Here is a 6,000-nt window from a genome sequence, read left to right on the forward strand (position 1 = left end):
TGGCATGTTTACAGCTGTGAAGTGTGGGCGACATTCTGATCACTGACGGCTATTTGTGTTTGGTAAGAAATCAGTGGCAACATCTCTTAAGTATGTGATTGTAAGAAGAAGAAGAAGAAGAGGAGTTTGGATTTGATATCCCGCTTTATCACTACCCGAAGGAGTCTCAAAGCGGCTAACAGTCTCCTTTCCCTTCCTCCCTCACAACACACACTCTGTGAGGTGGGTGAGGCTGAGAGACTTCAGAGAAGTGTGACTAGCCTAAGGTCACCCAGCAGCTGCATGTGGAGCCACCAACATGAGTCTGCATGTGGAGGAGCGGAGATGCGAACCCGGTTTCCTCAGATTACAAGTCTACCACTCTTAACCACTACACCACACTGGCCCTTCGGCACTGTGCAAAGCACAGCTTGCTATTTCACAAGTTGCAGCTAGCACTGCCCACGCCCCAACTATATTGCTGAATTGAATATAGTGTGTGTCGGGGTGCCAAGGTTGTGTCTCTGTGTGGCAAGATAGCAAGATCCATTCAGTTCTGGTACTCAGAATAAATCCCTGGGCTCAGAATTCTTCAGGTATACCCTTTCCGCCAGTAGGATTCCAGATGGTAAATTTGCTGCATTTCTAGCAACAACAACAACAACAACAACAACAACAACAACAACCTGTTGAGAAAAACAATGATAGCAGGATCAGCACCAGCCGCTTCCTTTCCCCTTCCCGGCCTGTCAAATCCGCAGAGCCCTGGTGCACATGCCGCAACAGAAGCCAGATAAACAGAAGCTATCGTTTTGCCTTCCTGTTTCGAGACTGAAATGTTTTGCATCTCACGAAATGCCTCTTGTTCTAGTCTCGCGCTTGACAGTCTGGATTAGCAATTAGCTCTTTCTCAGTGTTGCATCCTTGAAAGGTCCCTTCCATGTCTTATTTCCAGGATCACAGCGGCAAAAGACCAGATCCAGCTGACCTGAGACCTGGGTGACCCAGGGCAAACACTCGGCCTGTCCTCACAACCTGTCCTCTGGCGCACAGCCACCGCCACCACAGCTGACCTAGGACTGCTCCGTGTTGGCCAGATGGCAATGGGAGCCCAACCCACTTAACCCTGCCAGTGCCTCCGGTGCAGCTGGCATGTCTGAGAGCCTCTCCCCCCCCCCCCGTGGCTTCCTGCTTATGGAAAACGTTGATGGACATGGCAAGGTAGACGCAGATGCCATCTGCAAGAGAGCAATTAACGTGGAATTGAAATCCTCCCTATTGGAAACATAACAAAATATGTCATGCTGGCACCAGCAAGCCCTCTGCTGCTTTCACGTAGGCACATATGCTGCTGTTAGCAAGTTAATTATTTGTACGGTGGCCAGAAGCACTAGTCACCCTGTGCCATCCCTTTTCCCCCAGGCTTCTTTATCTGGTTGCCTTAAATGGCGATTTATCCAGGGCGATAACAGGGCGAGGCAGCAAAGATGCTCTCCTTAGACAGCAAGGACAGCCTGCCAGTTTTTTGGCTGGTGTGTGTGTGTGTTTCCCACAAAGAGTTGGCACTGAGGACTTCATTCCCCACTCCCAACCCTGGTGGGTTACGCTTTTGTCCGGACAAGAGGGAGGAGCACAGAAATGGAGAGGGCACATTGTGCCTTGGCAAAAACTCCCTTGAGCAGATGGTTCCTGGGGAACAGTCACCGGCTGGTTCTTTTGCAGCTGCCTCCCAGGGGCCCTTAAACAGGGATCACGGCCCAGCCGCACCACCCTGCAGCAGGGGGAAGGGGCAATGGGCTTTCCAACCGCCTAAACTGCCAACCCACCCACTTTCTCCCAGCTGCACCTCGTATGTTTTGCAGCGTACGTCGTCTCCTTCGGTTTCATTTTTATCGAACCTTGTCCCATGTGCAAGGTGAGGCAAGGCAAAAGGCGTTGCAGAGTGAGGTGCTCTGCAACCGAACAGCAAATTAAGTCAAGACCTGATTTCACAGACTCATCCTATATAATAATATGCAGGTGTCTCTGCGTCCAAGTTTTCCGTGTGTCCCGTTTTCCGCGCTAATGCGCATGTGCCCCAGGGACACAGGGATTGGAGCGCAGAGACTGCACGCACACACACACACGCTCTCCCCACCCCCACCTACCGTTTCCCTGTGGCCGCCAACCGCTGATCCCAGCCGGACTGAGCGTTGGCGGGGGGGGGGGGAGAGAGAGCGCGTGTCTGTCCAGCAAGGACAGGTCCCGGGGTTCGAAGAAGCGCTGGGCAAGCGCTTCTTCAAACCCCGGGCTGTCTCCTTCCTGTCACCTCCTGTTTCCCGGCGGCGGCGGACCAAGGTGTGGGGATCCAAGGAAGGAAAGGCGGTCCCCCGTCCGGTCCGGGCCCTTCCCTGAGCGCTGCCCAGCCGGCGGGAGTCCGAGGCGAGGCAGCCTCCGCTTCTTCTCCCCGCACCTGGGCAGGTCCTTGACGAGGGCCTGCAGCTCGGAGAGGAGCTGGTAGTGGCGCTCCTGCTGACGGGCCAGCCGGTCGCCTCCGCCGAAGCCTCCCAGTCCCCCAGCTCCGGATCCTGCTGCTGCGGCTCCGGCGGCCAGGCTTTCCCCGTCGCCGTAGGCGAAGCCCGCGCCGAAGCGCGCCATGGCTGAGGGAGGCTAGGCCTCCCCTCACGCCTTCCCCTCGCGCGCTCTCCCTCCGTGAGGGACCTGCCCTTAACACATATCCTCTAACGCCTGTTTTCTAAACGGGCTGAATGACACTAGTAGAATCATAGACCTGCAAGGGGCCCCCTGGAAGGGAACGCACGGTCTCCCATCTTATTTGAAACCATAGCAGACCCTGCTTAGCTTTGCAAATGTGCTAGTAGTTCACAATGCAGGGCAGAGGAGTAGAAAATTCCACTGTCATGTGTTTTAGGGACCCAATTTGCAGCAGCTACTAAATCAGGACTCCTGAATGCTCAATGGCCTTTTTTTATTCACCACATCTTGATATTCACACATTCTATTCAACATCCCGCTGGTCAGAACTGGGACACTTGTTGTTGGTTTTGCTGGCCTCACCCTCTTGTTCTTCATCTTTTGGTCTGACTCACACCAGAACAGGAGACCCCAAAATGAATGCCTTTGGTTCGTGCCAGAATGGCAAACCAAAAAACCGAGCGCTTTTTGGTCCTGCGCTCTGGCGTGAGCCTGCTGACTTGCATGAGAGCGCTAGACAAAAAAGGGACATTCCGGGATCCAATCAGAAGCCGAGGTGGCTTTTGTAATTCTGGGGTGTTCCGCTCAAACTGGGACTGTTGAGAGGTATGTTCTCAGGGACTGTTCCTCATTGGGCTCAGCTTACTTTTGGAACCATCATCCTTGCGGACCATCTAACAGACCGCCAGAAGCAATGAACTTCAAGAAAGGCTGGCATAATTCTCCTCCTTTAACTAGATAGTTATCTACTGAGCTGAATCCTAGAACAATAGGTTCCAGAATGCAGCAGTCTGATTGCTCCGCAGGAGCCACCCAATCCAGCTCCAGGTGGAAGTGAATCAGCAACCCGATTGGCCTGCAGGAGCAGCCAATCAGGCTGCTGGCAGAAGTCAATCCACAACCTGATTGGCCCACAGGTGCAGCCCTGAAGTAGCCAATCATGCAAGGCCCATTGTGTAAATAATATATATAAGCAGACTTTTGGGGGAAAGAGCCATTCTTCTCTTATTCCTCTATTGCTACTAAAGGTAAAGGTAAAGGGACCCCTGACCATTAGGTCCAGTCGTGACCGACTCCGGGGTTGCGCGCTCATCTCGCATTATTGGCCGAGGGAGCTGGCGTATAGCTTCCAGGTCATGTGGCCAGCATAGCTGCCAAGTTTTCCCTTTTCTAGCGAGGAAGCCTATTCAGCATAAGGGAAAATCCCTTTTAAAAAGGGATAACTTGGCAGCTATGGTGGCCAGCATGACAAAGCCGCTTCTGGCAAACCAGAGCAGTGCACGGAAACGCCGTTTACCTTCCCGCTGTAGCGGTTCCTATTTATCTACTTGCATTTTGACGTGCTTTCGAACTGCTAGGTTGACAGGAGCTGGGACCAAGCAACGGGAGCTCACCCCGTCACAGGGATTCGAACCGCTGACCTTCTGATCAGCAAGCCCTAGGCTCAGTGGTTTAACCACAGCGCCCCCTGGGTCCCACTATTGCTACTACAAGCTGAATAAAGAGCATGAAATTCACTCTCGACTCCGAGTATATTTCATAGATGGAAATACCTTCCTTTTCTCCTTTGCCTCTTGGAGACCCTTTTGCAGTTTGTACCAGAATTCCCTGGATATCCCCCCCCCCTAAAATTATATTTGGATCACATTCTACCCCGACAGATATTACCAAAAAGCCAGAGTCCTTCCAACACATGCAAAAGCTATACCTGTGATTTATTATGCAGTAGGCCACTTTCAGTTGGATTCTCCAGTATTCTGGCAAAGCCTTGGAACCAGAGCATCTGCTTTGTAATTAGTCATACTTGCGCAGGATTCTAGCCATGGGGTCGCTAGCCAGGACTTACCATTTTGTCTCGAATTCGCCATGTCGCCGATAACTGACCCAGTGCAGTGGGTTCTGTGGTTTGCTCAAGTTATGAGGTCTGTGCCCTTGTAGATTTGCTCTGCGCATGGCTCGCAGGGTTGAGCAAATTGAGCCAACCTGTCGTCGTTTGGACGAATTCCCTGCGCAGGTGCATTCACACGGTTCCCTTCCCCTGCGCCCTCCAATTGGTCCTCTCTGAGAGTTGGCAACATCTTGGGCTTTGCATAATGTCACAGAATGTGGTGCTTGATGAGTCATGCCCGGCCCAATTGCTTTGCACAGCAGCACCCTGGCACGAGCCAAGATTTTGTACAGCATCGCAGACTGTACATAACCATTTGACATATGGCACCTGGGAAGAAGCCAGGGTTTTTAAAAAATAAAAAATTCAGGTCACAGTGTGCATTTTCATGATTAATTATAAAGAACCTCGCAGGACTGAGAGAGAGCTGGCACGGCCCCAAGTGTTTCTTTACCTACAGTATGGGATTTGTGTGTATCAGTGGAGGGGGAGGGAAGAAACACTGGCAGTTTCCCGCTGCTGACGACTCTTCTTGTACAAATGTTTAACCTCACCAATGTCACCAGGAGATATTGATTATGCTAGCAGTGGATCCAGTCTCTCCCCCCCCCCTAAAGCTGGTATATTCCCAAATACTTTCTCGTCCGTGAAGCCACATTGCACAGCAACATTAGAAGCAACAGTGGAAACAAATAACATGTTTTCAAATCCCACAGAAGCCTTTGATTGGCGGGTGATAATTGTTTCCCTTCTCGTGGTAGCTGTAGCAGCAATGAATCTGAATTCGTACATGCGCATAATCGCTTGATTGATTTGACCTTGATTTATGCCCCATGATCTGGAGCCAAATGAGTGAACTGATTCTACATGAGAGTTCTGTCCACAGGAGCCAACTCCTATTTGGTTTTTTTAAAAAAATGTATTTATTCAAGATTTTTACAAACAGCTAAAACATACAAAAATACAATACACAAGAAAGAAATATAAAACACAAAAATACAAAACACAAAAAGTACAAAATACAAAAACGTAGAAAAATACAAAAACAAAAATTCTTGCTTATAAACCATTATTTCTAATCTATTGACTTCCTCTTTCCACCTCCTACTGCGGTTCTTTGCAATTCATACCGGTACTTAGTAAATTCTAAATCTTATATAAACTCTAATATTACTTCAATATTACCTTATTGCTATATCTTTTATATCTTATCCTTATAAACTCAATCTATATCTTGCTTCTTAATTACTTTATCCTTACCATCTGTCAATACTTGTTTCAAACCCTTATATTATCTACAACCTCTTTGTATCTCCAAGCCAACTCCTATTTGATGGAGCCAGGACCCTCCCCTCCCCCAAGTTGCCATCCAAATGGTATGTGATCGATTATGTGGGATGGGACTCACCTGGGCCACCGGGATATTTTATTCAAGTTGG

This window comes from Zootoca vivipara, chromosome 1, assembly GCF_965207765.1.
Source record: "Zootoca vivipara chromosome 1, rZooViv2.hap1.1, whole genome shotgun sequence".
NCBI classification, from domain to species: Eukaryota; Metazoa; Chordata; class Lepidosauria; order Squamata; family Lacertidae; genus Zootoca; species Zootoca vivipara.